General features: G+C 38.2%; 1 long non-coding RNA gene across 1 annotated transcript; it reads right to left on the reverse strand.

Annotated features, from left to right (window-relative positions):
- Positions 1–13,339: 13,339 nt before the first annotated feature.
- On the reverse strand, positions 13,340–27,502 carry LOC123565819 (uncharacterized). Its single transcript, XR_006689249.2, has 4 exons — positions 25,424–27,502; positions 24,925–25,077; positions 23,489–23,614; positions 13,340–15,891 (listed from the first exon to the last, which is right to left on the reverse strand). It is a non-coding gene; the product is annotated as an uncharacterized LOC123565819 (long non-coding RNA).
- Between the last annotated feature and the right edge of the window lie 269 nt (positions 27,503–27,771).

The following is a 27,771-nucleotide window of genomic DNA, read 5'->3' on the forward strand; positions in this document are numbered from 1 at the left end:
ATAGGATGGTTATTCAGCATGTGAAGGTGTGCACCTGGGATTGGTTTTGTTTGAGATTTGGTTTATTAAGACCAGAGTTTTGGCCATTTACAGTGAAAACTTGCATAAAGGGCCTATAGTTTGTCAAAACATTTTTGACCTAGTGTCTTGAAACCGTATCCTTGGGACACCTGGCACACTTTAAGCTCGACTACAAAAATGTTTTCAATGTTCAAAGAATAGTCTAGCTATTCTACTCAACCTAGCGTCGGCGTCGGCTAAAGTTTTGTATGCTAGTACATTAACTATCATTTAAAGGTATATAGCTTTGAAACTTAATTTTTTTTTTCTAGGTCAATTACCAACTTCACTGGTACCGATAATACTGACATGCAATTTGGCCAACTTATGCCCCCTTTGAGACTTAGAAAAAAATCCTGGTAAAAGTTTTGGGTGCAAGTCCATACAGCCATTAAATAAAGATATATAGCTTTGAAACATATATTTAGGTCACCTGAGCACGAAGCACACAAGGTGAGCTATTGTCACCTGTTATTGTCCAGCGGTGTCCGACGTCATCAACATTTGCTTTGTTAACACTCTAGAGGCCACAGTTGTGGCCCAATCTTTATGAAACTTGGTCAGAATGTTTGTCTTTATGATCTCTAAGTCAAGTTTGAAACTAGGTCATGTAGGGTCAAAGACTAGGTCACCCAGACAAATCAATGGAAAAGCTTGTTAACACTCTAGAGGCCACATTTATGACCCTAGCTTCATGAAACTTGGTCAGAATGTTTATCTTGATGATTCCAAGGCCAAGTTCATGTTGGGTCAAACCAGGTCAGTATGCCAGATCAAAGGAAAATCTTGTTAACAGTCTCGAGACCACATTTTAAGCTTGAAACCCATAAGAATTATTCAGAATGTTTGTCTTGATGACTTCTAGGTCAAATTAGAATCTGGGTCATGTGAGGTCAAATCTAGGTCACCCAATCAAATCAAAGGAAAGGCTTGTTAACACTCGAGAGGCCACATTTATGAGCCTTGGTCAGAATGTTTGTCTTGATGACCTTTAGGTCAAAATTGTATCTTCATCGTGTTGGGTCAAAAACAAGGTCACCTGGAAAAGTTTGTTAACACTCTAGAGGCCACATTTATGAAGCTAATTTCATGAAACTTGGTCAGAATGTTTTTCTTGATAATTCCTAGGCGATGTTCGAAATTGGGTCATGTGGGGTCAAAAACTAGGTCACAGTCAAATCAGAGAAAAGCTTGTTAACACTCTTTAGGCCACATTTATGACTTCATTTATTTCTTCATGAAACTCGCTCAGAATGTTTATCTTGATGATCCCAAGGCCATGTTTAAACCTGGGTCATGTGGAGATCAAAAACAAGGTCACCCACTAAAATGAAAGGAATGCTTGTTAACATTCTAGGCCCTGTCTTCATGAAAGTTGATCAGAATGTTTATATTGATGATCCCTAGGTCAGGTTCGAATCTGGGTCAAAAACTAAGTCACATGCTCAAATCACATGAAAAGCTTGTTAACACTTAAGAGGTTGTAGGCCCAATTACTCAAGTGAGTGATCCAGGGTCATCATGACCCTCTTGTTTCTATTTATAGGTCAGTAACCAACCTCACTGGGTCAAGTCCCATAACTCTGACATGTCGTGGGCTGAGCGCGAAACTTTTGGGCAAATTATGCCCCCTTTTGGCCCTCGATGTATTTTGGGCAAATTATGCCCCCTTTTGGACCTAGGAAATCCTTGTTAAAGTTTTGCATGCAAGTTACTATCTCTAAACCTAATGTAGAAAATAATTTGAAACTTCATTTGTGTCTTCAGGGTTATAAATCTAGGTGATAGCATCAAGTCCATAACTCTTGACTTGTATTTTGGCCAAATTATGCTGCCTTTTGGACGCAGAAAATCCTGGTTAATGTTTTAAAGTCACCGAAACTATTAATGCAGATACTGGATTGAAACAATAGATATTTTAACATTTAGGTAATATTTCTGCTTCTGGGACAACAATTTGAATAGTCAGGCAATATATTGGCTGCCTTTTGGACAGCTCTTGTTATACTGTCTGGCAAGGCATATTTATGACAAACCAGAAAATGATGTCAGAATGATGACTTTCTGCAGCTGTTCACTAAAGTTATGAAAATAGAAGTACACAGGCAAGCATAGACCTTCCGTAAACCAGCTTGAAAGGCTTCATAACACTGAAGAATTCTACATCCCAAGAAAGAATTAGAACTCTGTGTTGAGATGCAAGTGATGTCGGGAATCTTAACCAGGAGGCACCTCTTGCTTCCCTGAAAATGTTGTGAAAATCAGCTGAGTTATTGACCCTTATTTGGTTTAAGCATTAACACAGTGATCTTCGCCAAATTTTGTCTGAATTTACACATCAACATCAAAGTTATTGCCTGTTGAACAATAAAGAATAATCTTTATCCATCCTGTACCATATTTAATACTCTTACACGTTGGTCAGATGTTACAATACATTTTCAAATATCATATACAGCACTGATAAAAGGGCGTACATATTTTGTTGATTTTATGTGATCTTTTGTACTCTGTATACAAGCAACTACTTCAATACAGAATGATGTCTTTTCATTTTTATGTCCACGTCCCACTTGGGAGACATTGTTTTTGCCCTGTCCGTCTGTCACACTTAATTTCTAATCAATAACTGGAGAACCATTTGACCTAGAATCTTCAAACTTCAAAGGGTGGCTGGGCTCATGGAGTAGATGATCCCTATTATTTTTTGGGTCACTCCATCAAAGGTCAAGGTCACAGGGGCCTGAACAAAGAAAACCATTTCCGATCAACAACGATGGATCATGCAGAGTAGATGATCCCTATTGATTTTGGGGTCATTCTGTTAAAGGTCACAGGGACACATTTTCTGATCAATAACCTGAGAACCACTTGACCCCGAATGTTGAAACTTCATAGGATGGTTTGATCATGCAGAGTAGATGACCCCTGTTGATTTTGGGGTCCCTTGATCAAAGGTCAAGGTCACAGGGGCCTGAACATAGAAAACCATTTTCGGTCAGTAACTTGAGAACCACTTGACCCGGAATGTTGAAACTTCACATGGGTAGAACCACCGACCTTCCATAAGTCAGCTGGATGGCCTCCTCACATGAAAAATTCAAAGCTGAGGCTCGAACCCACATCGATGAGAGGGCAAGTGATTTGAAGAAAGTGACCTTAACCACTTGGCCATGGAGGCCCCTTCAAGTAGTTGAGCATGTATCATGAGAGGATTGCGCTGGTTTTGTCACCGGTTCGTCATAATTTATATAGTAAATGAGTTAAAGCTCTTTTGTCTTATTAGCTTGAATGTTTGAAGAATATGTAGTGCTGTTGAACTCGACCATTCATCAGTCTTACGATTTGGTTATGATTTTGTATGTAAATTGTTATACCAGTTACCACAAGTAACTCTGGGATATTAGGGCTTAATGTAATGTTGATAGAACTGAATTGTTGCCGGACCCATTTGCTTTTGTATTATGGTAATTTTATGTATCTACTTGTATGTATATATAAGCAATAAATTGAAACTTCACACACTTCCTCGCTACGGTGACTATACATGCATAGCACTTCACCAAAGTTAATAGGTTTCATATTGAATTAAAACTTCATACACATTTTGGAGGTGGAAAAAGCAAAGCTACATGTCCCATAACTCAAACTGAGTTTTGGGTAAATTATGCACCATTTCGTCTAATAATTATTTATAATAGGAAAATGCAGGTTAAAGTTTTGTAATTGAAAATAACTATCTCCAAAACCAATGCAGATACTTGGTTGAAATTTCACACAAATCTTGCATGCAAATGAAGAAGATTAGAGGATAAAGTCCCATAAGTCTTGTAAACATGAATTTTGGCAATATACCTATTCTTAGATAGAAAAAAAATCCATTTTACTGACAAACCTTCAGATAGTCGATTTATTTTATTTTGTTGGGTTTTAATATCAAACTGACCATTAAAAAATGTTTTCATGAAACTTAGTCAGAATGTTAATCTTGATGATCTTTAGGTCAAATTCGAATCAGGGTCTTGTGGGGTAAAAAACTAGGTCACCGGGTCAAATCAAAGGAAAAGTTAGTTAGCACTTTAGAGGCCATATTTATGACTGTATCTTAATGAAACTTGAAATCTCAATGTAAATCAACCAAGGTCAGTTAGAGTGACCTCCCCTTAATTTTGCAAATGGCGTCAAGTCTGGTAGGGGAAGTAACTCTTAATGGAAATAAACCAAGGTTGGTTAGCGTGACCTCCCCTTAATTTTGCAAATGGCGTCAAGGCGGGTAGGGGAAGTAACTCTTAATGGAAAATAAAACCAGGTCAGTTAGAGTGACCTCCCCTTTATATTGCAAATGACGTCAAGTCGGGTAGGGGAAGTAACTCTTAATGGAAATAAACCAAGGTCGGTTAGAGTTACCTCCCCTTAATTTTGCAAATGGCGTCAAGGTGGGTAGGGGAAGTAACTCTTAATGGAAATAAACCAAGGTCGGTTAGAGTGACCTCCCCTTAATTTTGCAAATGGCGTCAAGTCTGGTAGGGGAAGTAACTCTTAATGGAAATAAACCAAGGTTGGTTAGCGTGACCTCCCCTTAATTTTGCAAGTGGCGTCAAGGCGGGTAGGGGAAGTAACTCTTAATGGAAAATAAAACCAGGTCGGTTAGAGTGACCTCCCCTTAATATTGCAAGTGGCGTCAAGTCGGGTAGGGGAAGTAACTCTTAATGGAAATCAACCAAGGTCAGTTAGAGTGACCTCCCCTTAATTTTGCAAATGGCGTCAAGTCTGGTAGGGGAAGTAACTCTTAATGGAAATAAACCAAGGTTGGTTAGCGTGACCTCCCCTTAATTTTGCAAATGGCGTCAAGGCGGGTAGGGGAAGTAACTCTTAATGGAAAATAAAACCAGGTCAGTTAGAGTGACCTCCCCTTTATATTGCAAATGACGTCAAGTCGGGTAGGGGAAGTAACTCTTAATGGAAATAAACCAAGGTCGGTTAGAGTTACCTCCCCTTAATTTTGCAAATGGCGTCAAGGTGGGTATGGGAAGTAACTCTTAATGGAAATAAACCAAGGTCGGTTAGAGTGACCTCCCCTTAATTTTGCAAATGGCGTCAAGTCTGGTAGGGGAAGTAACTCTTAATGGAAATAAACCAAGGTTGGTTAGCGTGACCTCCCCTTAATTTTGCAAGTGGCGTCAAGGCGGGTAGGGGAAGTAACTCTTAATGGAAAATAAAACCAGGTCGGTTAGAGTGACCTCCCCTTAATATTGCAAGTGGCGTCAAGTCGGGTAGGGGAAGTAACTCTTAATGGAAATAAACCAAGGTCGGTTAGAGTGACCTCCCCTTAATTTTGCAAATGGCGTCAAGGTGGGTAGGGGAAGTAACTCTTAATGGAAATAAACCAAGGTCGGTTAGAGTGACCTCCCCTTAATTTTGCAAATGGCGTCAAGGTGGGTAGGGGAAGTAACTCTTAATGGAAAATAAAACCAGGTCGGTTAGAGTGACCTCCCATTAATTTTGCAAATGGCGTCAAGGCGGGTAGGGGAAGTTACTCTTAATGGGAAATAAAACCAGGTCAGTTAGAGTGACCTCCCTTTACTTTTGCAAATGGCGTCAAGGTGGGTAGGGGAAGCAACTCTTAATGGAAATAAACCAAGGTCAGAGTGACCTCCCCTTAACTTTGCAAATGGCGTCAAGGCAGGTAGGGGAAGTAACTCTTAATGGAAAATAAAACCAGGTCGGTTAGAGTGACCTCCCCTTAATTTTGCAAATGGCGTCAAGGCGGGTAGGGGAAGTAACTCTTAATGGAAAATAAACAAAGGTCGGTTAGAGTGACCTCCCTTTTCTTTTGCAAATGGCATCAAGTCGGGTAGGGGAAGTAACTGTTAATGGAAAAAACCCAGTCGGTTAGAGTGACCTCCCCTTAATTTTGCAAATGACGTCAAGGCAGGTAGGGGAAGTAACTCTTAATGGAAAATAATACCAGGTTGGTTAGTGACCTCCCTTAATTTTGCAAATGGCGTCAAGGCGGGTAGGGGAAGTAACTCTTAATGGAAAATAAAACCAGGTTGGTTAGTGACCTCCCCTTAATTTTGCAAATGGCGTCAAGGCGGGTAGGGGAAGTAACTCTTAATGGAAAATAAAACCAGGTTGGTTAGTGACCTCCCCTTAACTTTGCAAATGGCGTAAAGGCGGGTAGGGGAAGCAACTCTTAACGGAAAATAAAACCAGGTCTGTTAGAGTGACCTCCCTTTACTTTTGCAAATGGCATCAAGTCGGGTAGGGGAAGTAACTGTTAATGGAAAAAAAACAGTCGGTTAGAGTGACCTCCCCTTAATTTTGCAAATGGCGTCAAGGCGGGTAGGGGAAGTAACTCTAAATGGAAAATAAAACCAGGTCGGTTAGAGTGACCTCCCTTTACTTTTGCAAACGGCGTCAAGGCAGGTAGGGGAAGTAACTCTTAATGGAAAATAAAACCAGGTCGGTTAGAGTGACCTCCCTTTACGTTTGCAAATGGCGTCAAGTCGGGTAGGGGAAGCAACTCTTAATGGAAATAAACCAAGGTCGGTTAGAGTGACCTCCCCTTAATTTTGCAAATGGCGTCAAGGCGGGTAGGTGAAGTAACTTAATAGAAAAAAAACCAGTCGGTTAGAGTGACCACCCCTTAATTTTGCAAATGGCGTCAAGGCCGGTAGGGGAAGTAACTCTTAATGGAAAATAAAACCAGGTCAGTTAGAGTGACCTCCCCTTAATTTTGCAAATGGCGTCAAGTCGGGTAGGGGAAGTAACTCAAGTCGGGTAGGGGAAGTAACTCTTAATGGAAAATAAAACCAGGTCGGTTAGAGTGACCTCCCCTTAATTTTGCAAATGGCGTCGGGGCGGGTAGGGGAAGTAACTCTTAATGGAAAATAAAACCAGGTCGGTAAGAGTGACCTCCCATTAATTTTGCAAATGGCGTCAAGGTGGGTAGGGGAAGTAACTCTTAATGGAAAATAAAACCAGGTCGGTAAGAGTGACCTCCCATTAATTTTGCAAATGGCGTCAAGGTGGGTAGGGGAAGTAACTCTTAATGGAAATAAACCAAGGTCAGAGTGACCTCCCCTTAACTTTGCAAATGGCGTGAAGGCGGGTAGGGGAAGTAACTCTTAATGGAAAATAAAACCAGGTCGGTAAGAGTGACCTCCCATTAATTTTGCAAATGGCGTCAAGGCGGGTAGGGGAAGTAACTCTTAATGGGAAATAAAACCAGGTCAGTTAGAGTGACCTCCCTTTACTTTTGCAAATGGCGTCAAGGTGGGTAGGGGAAGCAACTCTTAATGGAATTAAACCAAGGTCAGAGTGACCTCCCCTTTACTTTGCAAATGGCTTCAAGAGGGTAGGGGAAGTAACTTAATGGAAAAAAAACCAGTCTGTTAGAGTGACCTCCCCTGAATTTTGCAAATGGCGTCAAGGCGGGTAGGGGAAGTAACTCTTAATGGAAAATAAAACCAGGTCGGTTAGAGTGACCTCCCTTTACTTTTGCAAACGGCGTGAAGGCAGGTAGGGGAAGTAACTCTTAATGGAAAATAAAACCAGGTCGGTTAGAGTGACCTCCCTTTACTTTTGCAAATGGCGTCGTCGGGTAGGGGAAACAACTCTTAATTGAAATAAACCAAGGTCGGTTAGAGTGACCTCCCCTTAATTTTGCAAATGGCGTCAAGGCGGGTAGGGGAAGTAACTTAATGGAAAAAAACAGTCGGTTAGAGTGACCTCCCCTTAATTTTGCAAATGGGGTCAAGGCGGGTAGGGGTGGTAACTCTTAATGGAAAATAAAATCAGGTCGGTTAGAGTGGCCTCCCTTTACTTTTGCAAATGGCGTCAACGTGGGTAGGGGAAGCAACTCTTAATGGAAATAAACCAAGTTCAGAGTGACCGCCCCTTAACTTTGCAAATGGCGTCAAGGCGGATAGGGGAAGCGACTCTTAATGGAAAATAAAACCAGGTCGGTTGGAGTGACCTCCCTTTTCTTTTGCAAACGGCGTCAAGGCAGGTAGGGGAAGTAACTCTTATTGGAAAATAAAACCAGGTCGGTTAGAGTGACCTCCCCTTAATTTTGCAAATGGCGTCAAGTCGGGCAGGGGAAGTAACTCTTAATGGAAAATAAAACCAGGTCGGTTAGAGTGACCTCCCTTAATTTTGCAAATGGCGTCAAGGCGGGTAGGGGAAGTAACTCTTAATGGAAAATAAAACCAGGTCGGTTAGAGTGACCTCCCCTTAATTTTGCAAATGGCGTCATCGGGCAGGGGAAGTAACTCTTAATGGAAAATAAAACCAGGTCGGTTAGTGACCTCCCCTTAATTTTGCAAATGGCGTCAAGTCGGGTAGGGGAAGTAACTCTTAATAGAAAATAAAACCAGGTCGGTTAGAGTGACCTCCCCTTAATTTTGCAAATGGCGTCAAGGTGGGTAGGGGAAGTAACTCTTAATGGGAAATAAAACCAGGTCGGTTAGAGTGACCTCCCTTTACTTTTGCAAATGGCGTCAAGTCGGGTAGGGGAAGTAACTGTTAATGGAAAAAACCCAGTCGGTTAGTGACCTCCCCTTTACTTTGCAAATGGCGTCAAGGCAGGTAGGGGAAGTAACTCTTAATGGAAAATAATACCAAGTTGGTTAGCGTGACCTCCCTTTACTTTTGCAAATGGCGTCAAGGCAGGTAGGGGAAGTAACTCTTAATGGAAAATAATACCAGGTTGGTTAGTGACCTCCCCTTAATTTTGCAAATGGCGTCAAGGCAGGTAGGGGAAGTAACTCTTAATGGTAAATAATACCAGGTTGGTTAGTGACCTCCCCTTAAATTTGCAAATGGCGTCAAGGCGGGTAGGGGAAGCAACTCTTAATGGAAAATAAAATCAGGTTGGTTAGTGACCTCCCTTAATTTTGCAAATGGCGTCAAGGCGGGTAGGGGAAGCAACTCTTAATGGAAATAAACCAAGTTCAGAGTGACCTCCCCTTAACTTTGCAAATGGCGTCAAGGCAGGTAGGGGAAGTAACTCTTAATGGAAAATAAAACCAGGTCGGTTAGTGACCTCCCCTTAATTTTGCAAATGAGGTCAAAGTGGGTAGAGGAAACAACTCTTAATGGAAAGAAACCAAGGTCGTTTAGTGACCTTCCCATAATTTTGCAAATGGCGTCAAGGCGGGTAGGGGAAACAACTCTTAATGGAAATAAACCAAGGTCGGTTAGAGTGACCCCTTAATTTTGCAAATGGCGTCAAGGCGGGTAGGGGAAGTAACTCTTAATGGAAAATAAAACCAGGTTGGTTAGTGACCTCACCTTAATTTTGCAAATGGCGTCAAGGCGGGTAGGGGAAGTAACTCTTAATGGAAAATAAGATCAGGTCAGTTAGTGACCTCCCTTTACTTTTGCAAATGGCGTCATGGGGGTTAGGGAAGTAGCCTTTAATAGAAAAAAGGTCGGTGACCTCCCCTTAATTTATTTTGCAAATACAAAATGTAGCTAGAGTGGTAGGGGAAGTAATTTCTAATGAAAAAAAAACAGGTTTTGCAAATCAAGGGGATAGGGAAAGTAACTTTGCATGGAAAAGAGGTGCTAGAGTAACCTCCCATTTAGGAATGGCGTCTATTGGGTAAGGGAAGTAATTTTGGATGAAAAGTGTAAGTCAGTTAACCTCCCCTTTTATGGGAATAGATGAAACAGTAACTCCCCCATGATTTTGCAAATGCAGTACAACAAATTCCCTACAAATTACTAGGAGGTAAATAAAGAAGCTGTGGATATATCTTGATTGAAAAATAAGTAGGTTATATAACCTTTCGTTTATAATGCAAATGGTGTCAAAGGGGTAGGGCAGGTACATATAAATGGAGGTATTTGCAGATGGCGCCAATATGGGAAGGGAAAGTAACTGGATGACAGCGGACGAGTCGGGGTAACCTGACAGTACAAGGTAACAATTGTAACCTGCATTTTACAAATGGCGTCAATGAAAGAATGGTAACTATTGATGACAAAGCGCTAGTTGTTAAGAATACTCTTCTCTGTACATGTATTTTGCAAATGACAAGGAAGTATGACCGATTGAACACACCTGCATTTTGCAAATGGTATGAAGGAAATAAGCCTATTAAAGGAAAGGAACATCAATAATTAATGCAACTGTATGTCCTATTTCATTTAACAAAATAAACAACACAACTGTATGGTATTTTATTCTCAAGCTGCAATAAATAGCACACGTAGTCACAAATGACATTGTAAAGTATAATCATAATGAAAATATTCAATCTGAAGAATATTTCTAAAATTTAATACATGTTCAAAAAAAATCATTGCTTTGAACTATGCTTTCACTAAAAACGTAAAACTCTGTCAGAAAAAAAATGTAATCGAAGGAATATATATAAAGTTTTGGCTGTCATTAACAAACAACCAGCAAGCAGAACTGTCACAGGAGTGACGAATACCCCCACAATACGGTCTTGTCACAGAAGAATGGCAATCGTAAGAAAGACATGGCCAAAAGAAGGTACAACTTAAATCGAACTTGACCTGTATTTTATGATGTTACACCTGTGTACCAAAAACATTTATATCTGCCAAGAATTGTCACTAAAGTGTTTGATTTGACTCCAATGGTGGATGAAAATTGCACAGTAGCCTGAGTCTGTGTTAAAAAAAAATCAAATTATAAGAGAGGTACAGATAGTGTATGAAAACACTATGTAAGTATAATTCTAACCAAAAAAGGGGGCATAATTCAGGAAATATTGGTGCAAGAGTTATGCACCTTGTGTCATATGATGTGGGTGATGATGTGGAACAACTACTTCAAGTTTGAATCAAATGCATTTTGTAATAACTGAGATATAGTGAAAATGCATCAAAATTGTATTTTATGATGTTACACCTATGTACCAAAAACATTTAAATCTGACAAGAACCGTCACTGTAGTGTTTAATGACTCCAATGGTGAATGAATGTTGCACAATAGCTTGAGTCTGTGTTAAAAATGTCAAATTATAATAGAGGTACAGATAAAGTGTATCAAAACATGATATAAGTATAATTTTTACCAAAAAGGGGGCATAATTCAGGAAAATTTGGTGCAAGTGTTATGCACCTTGTGTCATATGATGTGGGTGAAGATGTGGAACAACTATTTTAAGTTTGAATCAAATTCATTAAGTAATAAAACCCTTCAAGGCACAGAAGTTATATATATGAGATATAGTGAAAATGCATCAAAATTATCCTTAAATCCTAAGTAAAAGGGAACATAATTCATGAAAAATCTGTCAGAGCTATGTGCCTTGTGTCACATGATGTGGTTGATAAGGTGGACCATCTATTTTAAGTTTGAATCAAATCCATTTAGTAATAACTGAGGGTGAAAGTGTATAAAAACTTTAACCTTAAATTCTAAGTAAAAATGGGGGCATAATTTATGAAATATTGGTGCAAGATTTATCGACCTTGTTTCATATGATATGGGTGATGATGTTAAACAACTATTTTAAGTTTGAACCAAATCCATTAAGTAATAAAACCCTTCTAGGCACAGAAGTTACGGGCCCAAATATCTTACCTTTGACCTTGAATTGTGACCTTTGGCCTTTGACCAACATGTCATCTGGTCTTGAGGAATAATAATGTGAAGTTAAATTTCTTCACGGGAATATCTTGGGAACATAAAACAAAAACTATCTAACAACAGTTAAAATGATTTCAGTCCTAGGTTGTGTAACCTTATTTTTAAGCCGTATCTCCTCAAAATATTGATGTTTGTTACCTACTATTGCTGTAAAAATATATAGAAATGGGGTATGTGTTGGTTTCCGTATAAGATCGAAATTTCTTTCACCGAATAAACTGAAAACTGGTGTTCCCGAGTGAAAGATAATTCGGCATTACGTGAAAGTTGATTCATTATTATTATTATTGATATTATTATACCAGATTTATAACTGCATTTATGTATTGCACGTTCATTTTTATTCTTAATGTTTAATTAATTGAAAAACTTATCTATTATTATTATTATTATTATACCAGATTTATATATGTATTGCACGTTCATTTTAATTCTTAATTCTTAACTAATTGAAAAACTCATCGCTTATTTGTACCGCTTTATTATCTTGCAGAGTTAAAATAAATTTATCTCGTGTTATCTTATTTAACCGCGCTGAGACATGCGCCATGCGTAACGTCACGCTATATTTCATGATGTCAAAATGTTGGAAAAAAGTTAAATATGTCTACGCGATAGACTTCTATGCTTCTTTTAGATTTTAATAGTTTGGCGTGTATTATTTTAGTGTTTTTGTAAGCAGATTATACATTATTTTGTTTATTTGAAGCAATTTCCTGTCCTTACATACAATTCATATCCTTTTGCGTTCAAGTGTTGTTCCGTACTAGTGAAAATCATATTTGGATTCTCTCCGTTTTGAAACAATGAGTTTATCATGTTAATCTAACGTTATATCCCATAAATTATTTAAAGCGAGGACTAAAAACCTAAAAGTTTGCCAACAATTTACCAAATATTTGATCAGCTAATTTTTCTACCCGTCGTTCCTAAGATTTACAGTTTAACACTTGTTCTGATAATAGACAGAGTTGCTTTAAAAGTCATTTTAGCCGCAAGAGTTAATGTTAGTGCATAAAGTTAGGTGTCGATTAAGAGTTATACCAAACAGTTGTAAATTCAGTGAACAGAAATGCGGCTAAAATTACTTTTAAAAGCTATATAATACCAACCAGACAAAGTGCAGTAGAAAGGTGTGTTTGAATAATATAAGAGCTAAGATTTTATCGCTACATTTTATAGTTTATGAATTTCAGATATTGTTGAAATAAAACGATAGATTATACCCTGATAAACCCCTGTTTCGAGTAAGAAATCCAATGTTTTCACTTGCACGCAACATCAATTTAACGCGAAAGAATATGAATTATATATAATCTGATTGTTTTATAGAAAAAAAAAACATTAAAAAAGTAATTATATTAAATGTTAAAGAAATTAATTAGTAGAAACTATATAACTTTTCCAACATATATTGCCATATACTTGTAAAATGTGTACAATTTGTACATATATTTATACTGCATATATAAAAATTCTTTGATTTATAGTACACAAATATTTAATTGCATCATATAAAATTTCTTTGATTTATAGTACACATATATTTAGTTGCATGATATAAAATTTCTTTGATTTATAGTACACATATATTTATTTGCATAATATAAATTTTCTTTGATTTATAGTACACATACATTTAATTGCATAATATAAAATTTCTTTGATTAATAGTACACATATATTTAATTGCATAATATAAATTTCTTTGATTTATAGTAAAACTGATTATTTTTCACGCTTGAACACTAGAGTTTACATTTTCGCGAGATGTATTTAAAATGATTGTCGATCTTACACTGAAACAAACAAATATCTCCCATCCTAAAATCAATTATTACATGGCAGTCTGAAAGACAGCTAAAATCCCCGCCACTGTTATGGATAGTGAACGGGTAACTTGAACCTTTGACCTTGAGCTGTGACCTTAACAATGAACTGACATGACTGATTTATGAATTCTGCACATCATCTTGATGAGTTGGTCATTTGACCAAAGTTTCATAAAAATCCTTCAAGGGGTTTAGGAAATACAGAGCTTAAACCTTTGACCTTGAGTTGTGACCTTGACCTTGAGTTGACATAGCTGAATCATGAGTTCTTGATGTGGTAATCATTTGGCCCAAGTTTAATGAAAATCCTTCAAGGGGTTTAGGAGATACAGAGTTGACACAAAATGGAAGACTCAAACCTTTATGAACTTGACCTTGAGCCTCATAGAACTCATAGGTTCTGCACATTATCTTGATGAGGTGATCATTTGACCAAGAATTCATGAAAATCCTTCAAGGGGTTTAGAAGATACAGAGCGGACACAAAATGGAAGGCTCAAACCTTTGATCCCAAGTTGTGGCCTTGACCTTGAGCCAACATGGCTGACTCATGAGTTCTACACATCGTCTTGATGAAGTGATAATTTGACCCAAGTTTCATGAAAATCTTTCAAGGGGTTTAGGAGATACAAAGCGGACACAAAATGGAAGGCTCAAACCTTTAACCCTAAGTTGTGACTTTGACCTTGAGCTGGCATGGCTGACTCATAAGTTCTGCATATCCTCTTGATGAGGTGATCATTTGATCCGAGTTTTATAAAACTCCTTCAAGAGGTTTAGGAGATACAGAGCGGACACGAAATGGAAGGCTAAAACCTTTGACCTTGAGTCGTGACCTTGACCTTGCGCCGACATAGCAAACTTATAAGTTCTGCACATCGTCTTGATGTGATCATTTGACCCAAGTTTCATGAAAATCCTTCAAGGGGTTTAGGAGATATGGCCTGGACACGAAAGTGTTACGGACGGGCAGACGGACGGACAGACGGACGGACGGACGGAGACCATTCCTATCCCCCCAATAAAGCAAATGTTACACATTTATGCCACTAACACCTGATCAACTAAGGCTATCACTGAAGTCGATTAATACCCCCAGACATCACTTGGATAATGGAAAGTAAAATGTTGTCATCTTGACTTCTGATTTTTAGGTGTGACCTTGACCGTGGACCTAGTGATCTGAGTTAATTGTGTCTGCTCGACTATAAAGAAAATGTATAACAAGATATTGTTATTATTATAAGTAAGTGTGGGAGATCGAAAAGGAGGGGTTTTTTTATCATTTTTATGGAGGGGGCGGGGGTTAGGGACGAGGGTAAAGGTCCGGTGAAATGGGGTGGAGGAGGTAGGTGAAGACAGCGGAGTAGGGGAGTTGATGGAAACATGAACTATAGGTTTTTGTATGGAACGCATTTTTGGGTGGGTGTCGGGAGGAACGTAGATGAAGTGTGGGTATAGCTAAAAAGGATAGGACATGAGGGATACCAGTTCTAAGAAACGTTATGAGATATAAGTCAAATTGAGAAATGTGCCACAAGACTTTAACCAACACTGTTACAAAATCTGACCCCAGTAATCTTGACCTTTGAGCAACTTGACCCTAAACAAAAAGATTTCTGCCAGTTCCAAGATCAATCCTTATGTGAGGTTATATTGTAAAACTGAGAAGCTTATTATGAAACTTTAACCAGCACTATCACAATATTTAAGCCAGTGACTTCGACATTTAGGATACTTGTTCCTAAACTAATACATGTAGATGTCTTTCCCTTACCAAGACCAACACTTATGTGAAGTTTGATGTTAATAAGGGCAGTAGTAAGAAGATATAGTGACACTGAGAAGCTTGTCCTAAAAGTTTAACTTACAATGCAACGGTAACAGTGACACAGACGCCAAGGGATGTACAGTAATCCTCCTTATTCTTCAAACAGTCGAGCTAAATATTTTCAAAGCCGTTTAGACAATATAGAGCGGACATGAAGCTAAGCTGTTTGACCTTTGACCTCCATGAGTAACCTTGACCTTGGGCCTTGTGACCTAGGTTGAGCGCTCTGTACATCGTCTTGATGTGGTTTATAATTTATTTCAGTTTTATGAAAATCATCCAAGCGGTCATGGTGGACAAATGAACGGACGGACGGATGGACTGCACATGCGTGACTCCAACATAGCCCAATATACTTTGTACGTTGAGGTATAGTTATATACATGTTAGCTTATGTCTAATTTGTTTAACTATGCTTTTGTCATGGCGGCTGTAGTGGTGTCATGCTATATGCTTGTGCCAGGTCTGTCGTGGATTTATCACTTGGTTCTTTCTTCTGCATATATTTCTCACTAGAGTGTTTGAAATCAATCTGAAAATGATGACAAATAATTAGGATAAAAATACTTCAAGATGTAACTTAAAGGTAAAATCAACTTAAACCAAATCTTCCATTTTTTTCTTCTCAGAATAATCAGTAGAACTATATATCTCCCCTTCCTTTGCAGGAGAAAAAAAAACTGACAAGAGCTGTTACAGGAGACGGCACGCTCGACTATTTTGATGCTGCATAGTGAAACGGGGCACATCTGAGGAAGCTGGAGCTGTCACTTGAGTGTTAAATGACTCCAATGGTGGGTGTAGATATTACACAATAGCCTGTGTCTGTGTCAAAAATATCAAGTTATAAGAAAGATAAAGATAAAGTGTATCAAAACACTAAATCAGTATAATTATAAGCAAAAACGGGGCATAATTCATAAAATATTGGTGCAAGAGTTATCACCTTGTGTCATATGATGCGGGTGATGATGTGTTACATCTACTTTAAGTCTGAATCAAATCCATTTAGTAACAACGGAGATAGAGTGAAACATTAACTTGAAATTCTAAGTGAAATGGGGGAATAATTCATGAAATACTGGTGTTAGAGTGTTGCGCCATGTGTCATATGATGTGGGTGATAAGGTGAACAACTATTTTAAGTTTGAGTCAAATTCGTTTAGAAATAATTGAGATAGAGTGATAGTGCACCAAAACTTTAACCTGAAATTCTAAGTAACAAGAGCTGTTCGTAAGACAGCGCGCTCGACTTTTCTTAGTGCTTGACTCTGAATTAGAGCTTTGCCAGTAAAAAAAAATCCAAGTTAAAAAGGGACATAACTGTATTAAAAATCAAACAGACCTACGGATGTTGTGTCTCCTGGTGTAGACTTTGATAGTAAATAACTATTTTGAGTTTCAAGTCAATAGCTTTGATAGTAACAGAGATATTTGATTTTATCAAAAACTTTAACCAAAATTTCTAAGTTAAAAAGGGGCATAATTCTGTCAAAATTCAAATCAGAGTTATGGGGATTGTTTCTCCTGGTATAGACTTTGATAGTAAATAACTATTTTAAGTTCCAAGTCAATATCTTTGATAGTAACAGAAATATTTGACTTTATCAAAAACTTTAACCAACGGCGACGCCGACGCCGGGGCGAGTGCAATACTCTACTTTTTCTTCTAAAAGTCGAGCTAAATAGGGGAGACAATTCATGAAATACTGGTGCAAGAGTTATGGCTCTTGTGTAATATGATGTGAGTGATGATGCTGAACAACTACTTCAAGTTTGAATCAGATCCATTTAGTAATAACTAAACTATAGTGGAAATGCATCAAAATTTACCTTAAATTCTAAGTAAAAGGGGGCATTATTCATGAAAAATTGGTGCAAGAGTTATGCACCTTGTGTCATACGATGTGGATGATAAGGTAGAACAACTGTTTTAAGTTTGAATCAAATCCATTTAGTAATAACTGAGATAGAGTGATAGTGCACCAAAACTTTAACCCGAAATTCTAAGTAAAAGTGGGGGATAATTCATTAAATATTGGTACCAGAGTTATGGACCTTGTGTCATATGATGTTGGAGATAATGTGGAACAACTGCTTTCAGTCTGAATCAAATCCATGTAGTAATGATTAGCTCCTTTTATGTAATTACTGCAAGCGCCTTTGTCGACTTTCTTGCTAAAAAATTCAACACAAAAGTCGGAAACAATGAATTAAGACATGTAACAAGAGCTGTATCCAGTGTGTATGACTATTTTCTACAGTGTTTAAGCCCGAGTCAAATGTATTTAGTAATATCAGAGATAGGGTGAACATTAACTAGGTATAAAAGGGACACGATTAACGGAAACCTTCTGCAAGAGTAATACACTATGTATCATATTATGCGGCTAGTTATGTGGAATAATCACATAAAATCCATTAAGTAATAAATAAGATAGAGAAAAAGAGCATCATACTTTAATAAAAAAAAGGGACATAATTTATAAAATGATCTGAAGCGGAATAAAATGCATGTAGTAATGACAGAGAAAGAGTTAAATTGTATCAAAACTTTTAACTGAAAGTTTATGTAAAAAGGGCGATAATTCATGAAACATTGGTGCCAAAGTTATGGTCCTTGTGAAATATGATATGGGTGATAATGAGGACAAAATATTTAATGTTTGAAGCAAATCTATCAAGTGATAACAAAGATAATGTAAAAGTGTATCAAAATATTAACAAAGGTGTTGACGCGGAACGGACGCTAACGCGGACGCTGAAGCCGGGTTGAATAGGATAGCTCTTCGTACACTTCGTAAAGTCGAGCTAAGAAGACGTTTAGAGTGTGCTATATAAAACTGATAGAATGCAATGTAATAACAAATGAGCCGTGCCATGAGAAAACCAACATAGTGGCTTTGCGACCAGCATGGATCCAGACCAGCCTGCGCATCCGCGCAGTCTGGTCAGGATCCATGCTATTCGCTTTCAAAGCCTATTGCAATTAGAGAAACCGTTAGCGAACAGCACGGATCCTGACCAGACTGAGCGGATGCGCAGGTTGGTCTGGATCCATGCTGGTCGCAAACCCACTATGTTGATTTTCTCATGGCGCGGCTCAAATACAGTTGATTATTTTTCCAATTCAACTTTGACAAGAGCCACGACCCCACACCCCCATCCCCACTCACCGCTCGTCTGCATGTACTTGAAATAGTTATAAAATAGTATATTTGTACAATTTTCGTAAAGGGTCAGCAGTTTCTGACAATGATTTTAAAATCTGGTCTGCTATTTCTGACATAAAGACTTTTTGATAAATCAAATAAATTAATTTGAACAATTTGGTGAGAAAGTCACACAAGGACATTTGTGTGAAGTTATTTCAAAATCAGACCGCAGTTTCATACGCTATATACGTATAGGGAAAATGACCACACCCATGGCAGCATGTTTTAACGAATCGGAAAAATCTGAACAATCTTGGTAGAGAGATACATAAGGACCTTTGTGTGAACTTCTTTCAAATCATACAGCGGTTTAGGGGATGTCGTTTGAAGATTATTCTATTGTTATCTCTGGTACTACGTGCAACTTAGCGTAACCATTTGAACAACTTTGGAAGAGGACAAAGCAAGGAACATCCAGGTCAAGTTACATCAAAAATCCATTCAGTGGTTTTGGAGAAAATATGCATTATTTCATCATGAGCGGGCACCTGGATAGAACCACCGACCTTCCGTAAGCCAGCTTGATGGCTACCTCACATGAAGAATTCAACGCCCCGAGTAAGCTCGAACCAACATCGATGAGTGGCAAAAATGGGACATATATAATGTATGAAACAAATCAATACATTAAAATCCCAACCAAATGCACATAGCCACTTGATGTTGATGACGTATACCAAGTTCCGTTTGAACTGATATAGAAGGTACAGATGTAATACATATATTGTGAAATCAAAAAAAAATATAATAATCGGGCATAAAAGTCTAGACTATGAATTATGTGCACGTACACTTCAGGTTGGTGATGAAAAACCAAGTTGTATTGAAGTTGGGTGGAATATGGATATATGAATACACATTTTCAAAAGTAGTAATACTGTAATGTTAAAACAAGTGGCTCGACTAAAAACATTTATCGGACATTAAAATGCGGACAGAAAAATGCACATGGACGCTCATGTTAAATTATGAAGTGTACCACGTTTGGTTTGAACTGAATGGAAAGTGTACGAAGAGTTGAATGCTCAAAGCTTGTAGCTGTATATTGTTAAATTCCAAGTAGGCCCAAGAATGCCACAGCTGTATTCGCAAAAAATCACATATCATTTTGTGACCTTGACCTAAGAGGCATCGGTCATAAGTGTGACACATCTTCTCAATACGGTTAACATTTGTGTCAAATTATTTTCAAATCCCTTGATAAATGGCAGAGTTATGGGCCAGACAAGAAACACCTTTGACTTCTAAGTGTGACCTTGACCTTGGAGCTAGGGGTCTGGGTATTGCACATGACACCTCATCTCATTATAGGGAACATTTATGCCAAGTAATTTCAAAATCCCTTCATCAATGGCAAAGTTATGGGCCGGACAAGAAACAGACCATGTTAACCTTTGACCTCCAAGTGTGACCTTGACCTTGGAGCTCGGGGTCTGGGTCTTGCTCGTGACACGTCGTCTCATTATGGTAAACATTTATGCCAAGTTCTTTCAAAATCCCTTCATGGATGGCAGAGTTATGGACCGGACACGAAACATACCCTGTTAACCTTTGACTTGTAAATGTGACCTTGACCTTAGAGCTAGGGATCTGGGTCTTGCGCAAGACACGTCGTCTCATTATGGTAAACATTTATGCCAAGTTCTTTCAAAATCCCTTCATGGATGGCAGAGTTATGGACCGGACACGAAACAGACCATGTTAACATTTGACCTCTAAGTGTGACCTAGACCTTGGAGCTAGGGGTCTGGGTCTTGCACACGACACTTAGTCTCATTATGGTGAACATTTATACCAAGTTATTTCAAAATCCCTCTATGGATGGAAGAGTTACAGCCCGGACAAGAATTTACCGGACGCACGCACGCACGGACAGACGGACGGACAGTGCGATTTTATAATGCCCACCTTCGGGGGCATAAAAAGGAGCATAAGTATAGACAACATGAAATTCCTATAATGCACACATAGCTATTTTAATGTTGATGAATACTGGGCTTCATCTGAACTGGTACACAAAGTACAGACGTGGTTGTCATTGTGAAGTCCAAAAGGTTTCATTTGTATTCGAAGGGAACTGCAGGAGGATGTAAAATCTGAAAAAAGTGTGACATACGGACAGTTCAAATTATATCTGCCTCCCGGGTCTTCGACAGCTGGGGCATAAGAATAATTAACTAAAACGATGAGAGAATTTATGACGGATTAGTGCCAGGACCTTATGATGTGATGTTTTAGGTTTGAGTCACGTGAACAAGAGCTGTCCGTAAGACAGCCCGCTCCACTATCCGGCGATTTGATAGTAAAATGAATATATGTCTCAAAAAGAGACCTTTACTTTAAAAGGAAGATACACCAAGGAGCATAATTCTGTCAAGAACACAAACTAGAGTCATTGGGATTGTTATCACACATGCAGATGATGATGGTAAAAGTATATGTTGAGTTTCAAGTCATTACCTTATATAGTATCAAAGTTATGTCCAGAAAATGAAGATTGTCAAAAAAAATTAAGTATGAAAGGGGCATAATTTGGTCAAAAATATAAATTAGAGTTATGATGATTGTTACCACTCATGCAGATGATGATGATAAAGACACATTTCAAGTTTCAAGTCTTTATCTTATATTGTACTAAAGTAACATCAAGAAAGGGAAGGTTGCCAAAACAAAATTAAGTATGAAAGGGGCATAATTCTGTAAAAAATACAATTAGAGTTATGGGGATTGTAACACATATTATAAAGAAATATTTTAATTTCAAGTCATTATCTTTTAAAGAACCAAAGATATGTCTATAAACAAAGCTTTAAAAAAATTTAACATGGAAATAATTCCAAGTATAACAACTTTGTGACCTTGACTTCGGGTATAATGGGCCCAGCCCCTGCACATACTTTGTTTGTATGTTGGACAATGTTTATGTGAACTTACAGTAAGATATAAGCAATAGCAACACAGATATGACAGAAAAACAAAGGTTGCCGAAAAACTTTAACCTTAAAAATAACCTAAGTATAACACCTTGATGACCTTGACCTTTGGTATCATGGGCCCAGTCCCTGCACATACTTTGTTTGTATGCTGGACAATGTTTATGTGAAGTCACAGTAAGATATAAGCAATAGTAACAAAGGTATTATAGAAAAACAAAGGTTGCCGAAAAACTTTAACCTTAAACATAACTTAAGTATAACATATTGGTGTCCTTGACCTTGGGTATAATGGGCCAAGCCCCTGCATATACTTTGTTTATATGCTGGACAATGTTTATGTGAAGTTACAGTAAGATATAAGCAATAGTAACAAGGCAGTCTGAAAGACAGCTAAATCCCCCGCCACTGCTATGGATAGTGAAAGGGTAAACCTTTGACCTTAAGCAGTGACCCTGACCTTGAACTGACATGGCTGACTCATAAATTCTGCACAACGTCTTGATGAGGTGATCATTTGACCAAAGTTTCATGAAAATCCTTCAAGGGGTTTAGGAGATACAGAATTCAAATATTTGACCTCGAGTTGTGACCTTGACCTTGAGTTGACATGACTGACTCATGAGTTCTTGATGAGGTGATAATTTGACCCAAGTTTGATGAAAATCCTTCAAGGGGTTTAGGAGATACAGAGTGGACACAAAATGGAAGGCTCAAACCTTTGACCCTAAGATCTGACCTTGACCTTGAGCCGGCATGGCTGATTCATCGTTTTGATGAGGTGATCATTTGAACCAAGTTTTATAAAATTACTTCAAGGGGCTTAGGAGATATAGAGCGGACACAATATGGAAGGCTCAAACCTTTGACCTTGAGTTGTGACCTTGACCTTTAGCCGGCATTGCTGACTCATAAGTTCTGCACATCGCTTTGATGAGGTGATCATTTGACCCAAGTTTCATATGAATCCTTCAAGGGAATTAGGAGATACAGAGCAGACACAAAATGGAAGGCTCAAACATTTGGCCCTCAGTTGTGACCTTGACCTTGAGCCGGCATGGCTGACTCGTAAGTTCTGCAAATCACCTTGATGAGGTGATCATTTGACCAAAGTTTGATGAAAATCCTTCAAGGGGTTTAGGAGATATAAAGCGGACACAAAATGGAAGGCTCAAACCTTTCACCCTAAGTTGTGACATTGACCTTGAGCCATCATGGCTGACTCATGGGTTCTGCATATCGTCTTGATGAGGTGATCATTTGACCAAAGTTTTATTAAATTCCTTCAAGGGGTTTAGGAGATATAAAACGGACACAAAATGGAAGACTCAAACGTTTGACCTTGAGTTGTAACCTTGACCTTGAGCCGACAAGGCTGACTCATGAATTCTGCACATCGTCTTGATGAGGTGATTATTTGACCCAAGTTTTATAAAACTCCTTCAAGGGGTTTAGGAGATATAGAGCGGACACAAAATGGAAGGCTCAAACGTTTGACCTTGAGTTGTGACCTCGACCTTGAGCCGACAAGGCTGACTCATGAGTTCTGCACATCGTCTTGATGAGGTGATCATTTGACCCAAGTTTGATTAAAATCCTTTAAGGGGTTTAGGAGATATGGAGCGGACACGAAAGTGTTACGGAAGGACGGACGGACGGAAGGACGGAGACCATTCCTATAACCCCCACCACTTGTGGCGGGGGATTAACAAAGATATGACAGAAAAACAAAGGTTGCCGAAAAATTTTAACCAAGAAAGCTCAAGCCGACGCCAACGCCAACGCCAACGCCGGGGCGAGTAGAATAGCCTCCCTATTCTCCGAATAGTGGAGCTAAAAATTAAAAAAAAAACTTTTGCCAAGAAACTAGAAGAATGGTCACGTATGCCGAGTAGGATAGCTCTCTACATAATTTGTATAACTGTGTTTAAAACAAGCTATTTCAGAATAAATGGTACAAAATTAATCATAAAATTCTTACAGATAGTATCTGGCATGCACCGAACTCTCCCCTCAACTGCCGAAAACAACAAACACAGGTTCTGGAATCGATTCTTTTTCTTTGTCTTTCAACAATGTAAAACACTGTCTTCCTGTCGTTTTAAACCTGAAAAACATATCATACTTATAACAGTAACAAGCGAAATTCGTGCAATTCAATGAAAATATGCGACATATCGCTTAATAATAGGCAATTGCACATATCTGCGTGGGTTCAAGTCTCGCTCGAGGTCGTTGAATTCTTTCACTTCAAGGAAACTGTTTTGCTGAAAGTTGGTGGCCAATATTTAAACTTAATGACTTAAAAATCAAACAATGAAACAGTGTAAATGTATCAAGATAAAACTTCTGTCGTCAGTAAATGTCTAAAGAGAACAAAAAAAATGATGTTCAAATTGTATAAATGATGTCCAAATTGTATGACACATGACCCCTGAAAATATTCGATAGAATAATGCTAAGAATTTAAAAAGAGGCAAAACTCAAAAAAAAAACAACATCGGACACCAAATTCCAGAAAAAAAGCAAATGTCTTCTTCAAGCTGATGTTTACAAAGTTTTATTTGAGCTGTAGGACTTAAGTACATAATGTGTTCTGATGTAGTTGTAAAATTTCGACGTCCGAGAACGGGTCATAACTCGAGCAGAAAATCAGACATGGAAGTTTCGATAATTCACATGTCCACTTCATGTTTCGTTTAAATCGGGTAGACACTGTATGAGCATTTGGGTACACAATGTTCTGATATAGATGTAACATTTCAAAGTCCGAAAAAGGGCCATTACCCCAAAAGAATATTACATGAAAATCCCCACAATATGCGCATTTCAATGTAAACGGTGTATACTAAGTATATTTCAGTTAGATATAAACTGTAAGAGCAGTTGAGTATACAAGAAATGTGACTAACGGACTGACGGACGGGCAGATATTTTCAATCCATCTGAAAGTTCTTAGAGATGAACAATTTGCAAATAACAATGTGTATATTTCTTGGACATCCGTTGGTGACATAAATACAAATAAGGTCTGAACTTCAGAGTGACTTGCGAAACAGAATTCACTTAACAGATTCATAGAAAGTAGTTTTTGAAATCATGTTTATTTTCAAGATTTTGCTAGCTGGTTTCTAACTAGTACCCGCACTTCATCAAAAACTGCGGTCAAAATTCTGTCAAATCGGGATTTGAATCACCAACTAAAAACAAGGAGTCTAATGATCTACAATTATAGCCGGGTGAGCACATCGTCACGAATTTATGTGGCAAAATAATTTATATAATACATACATGCCAGAAGAATTGTTTTCCGCAATGCCATGTTTATGGAACCTAAATTCATCACCTGCATACAAAGCAGATAAAATAACTTTCAAACTAATAGAAAAAACGTTACGAAGTTACATTTCTCTTTACCTGAATAAATTCGTCGCCTACCTCGCGGATTCTGATATTTGCATGAGGTGTGGAAGAGCTCTCTGTCCACACAGGACAGGGCAAACACAGACGATATGTCCATCAAGGGCTGAATTCCACTAAAACCTCTCTATCTTGACCAATCGAACAGTGCTGAAATTTTTTATTACATACTCAATTACATACTCAGTTATAAACTCCGTTAAGAAACGTCAATATTTTCACATTTCACGTTGGATGCGTGGCGTCATTTGTGATATGTTTTAAAATCTTTGATACGGTTTAAAAAAGAAAATGGATTTCAAACTCACATACCAAAAATCACGAATTCGACCCACGTCTCAGGCTTATACGGTAGCAAACGCTTGCCTGTTTTGACCGCAACACAGCAAAGAGCCCGATGTACAAATACACCAATCATGAAAACCTACTTGGTGTAATTAACCTGATTTACCCACCTATATTCAAAGTGCAATTTAAATTATAAGCAAGTCCTTACGTGTATGGTACAGGAAACTGCTTCTTGTCGGATAGTTCGGGTTCCTCGTCTGATAGCCTGAGTTTCTCATTCGAATAGTTGTGTTTCTTGTCCGATACTTCACTTTCACCATAGCAAGAAGTTGAAGGCACATTCCTACGTTCCAGAATTACTACGAGAAAAATAGTTCTTTGCTTTCTTAAGGTTTAAAGTTATGCACTAGTCATTATCTAACAATTAACAGTAATGAGTTAAAAATAAAAAAAAAATTGAAACCATGTACGCCCACACGATAACCAGAAAATAGAAAATTTATAGAAAATTTATTAAAATGAAAATGTATGTGCGTAACTTGCGGGATGAAAACTGCAAAAAAAACTATCAAACGAAATAATCTAATTGTACCTGTCAAAAAAATTACATACCTCAGAAAAAGGATCAAGATCAAGATGCAGCATCCACTTAACCACTGTGAAATCTACAACATGACATCCATGCACGTGCTTGTAGTCAATATCTTGTACCATAGCTGCACCATCCACTAAACCATTGCATTGTCTACAACATGATATATTCACACGTGCTTGTTATCATCAGCCACCAGGTTGAAAAGATGCATACAAAAAAGGATAACATAAGTAGCAATATACTACCTGTTCATCATGAAGAGAAACGCACATTTTGCTTGGTCTGCATCTCCATGTCCGTCTGCGTCTTTTTTCTTCTAGTATACATACCCCAGCATTCTAGTAGAGAAAAGAAATATAAAACAAAAAGAGTAAAACGCAGAAATAAAATAAAACAATTTCGCGCGTTCAACCCAGATCTCGTCTGCACCGCATGTCTGTCGTCTGCATATTTCATGGCATGTCTTTGCAGCTTTCGCGCGTTCAACCCAGATCTCGCCTGCACCCCATATCTGTCGTCTGCAAATTTCATGACATGTCTTTGCAGCTATCTAAAACTGATGGGAAACGTAAAACAAATTAATCACAGCGCAATATTTAATTGTGTACATCAATAAATCTAGTTATAATACATTGCTAATGGCAGAAAGAAAATCATCTTGTAACGGAACCCAATGCGACAAACAATTCGCATCAAAAGCCTATTTTAACAAAACAACGAAAACATTATCGAAATCGAATACAACCGAGAAGACCACATGGAAGACACCAAAAAACACAACAAACACCAAAACACCACCACAAACACCACAACAAACACCAAAACCACCACAAACACCATCAAATAACCAAACAAATCCGTAACAAAACAGCAAACACCGAACACCAAGAATTACGCAGCAAAACACATGCAAGGTAGATTGAGTTTTCAATAACAGCACATACAGATGTTTGTTTATATTCAAGTTTTGCCTGAATTCATTTACGGGTCATAGAAAAGCTTAGACTATTTAAAGCTAAGCGTTTGCCACGTGATCGTTATCGGTTGCAGGATTTCTCTCACTGCTGTTTGTAGATCTTGACGTCGTCATCCATTTATACCTTTGCCTAGATGTAGATGTTAGTTTCCACGGTAATCCTGTTGTTTTTATAGATACAGAGGAGTATGTGTAAAATGAAAAACAAATATATCAAAGTGACGTCACAAAAAAAAAGTAAACATACACACCTTATATGCTCTAAAATCTGCTGTATGGCTTTGTACATCTGAACGTTGCTCATCCAATATACCATTGCCCAGATATTGGGGTACGTTTCCATGGTAACCCTGTTAAGGTTGAATGTATAAATACAGAAAGGCATGTTTAAAAACAAAAACAAATGTATCAAAGCGTTGCCACATAAAAGGAAAAGTAGACATACATGTACTAACCGTATATGCTCTAAAATCTGCTCATCTGAACGTCAGTCATTGTCTATATGTGTTTGTGGCGGTACGTTCCCGTGGTGACCCTGTTGCGTGTATACATACAGAAAGGCATGTGTAAAAAGAGAAACAAGTATATCAAAGTGTTGCCACATGTAAGAAACAGTAAACACACACACCCTATATGCTCCAAAATCGTTGTAAAACTTCGTACATCTAAACGTCGGTCATCCATATATCACTGTATATACCATTGCCAAGATGTGGTGATAAGTGTTCACGGTAACCCTGTTAAATGTATAGATACAGGGAGGCATGTGTAAAAAGAGAAACAAGTATATCAAATTTGTTGCCACATAAAAATAACTAGAATGAGTCTGTAGGACACAGGGTGTCCCCCTGCCCCCCCCCCCCCCCCCCCCCCCCTGGTACATTTGTCACAAAAAAGGGGAACTTATTCAAATGTTTGCTGTCTTAATGGGGTATAGCCTCAACACCCCCGCTGGTACATTTGTCACAAAAAGGGGGAACTTATT

The sequence above is a fragment of the Mercenaria mercenaria genome, chromosome 8 (genome assembly GCF_021730395.1).
Source record: "Mercenaria mercenaria strain notata chromosome 8, MADL_Memer_1, whole genome shotgun sequence".
Taxonomy (NCBI): Eukaryota; Metazoa; Mollusca; class Bivalvia; order Venerida; family Veneridae; genus Mercenaria; species Mercenaria mercenaria.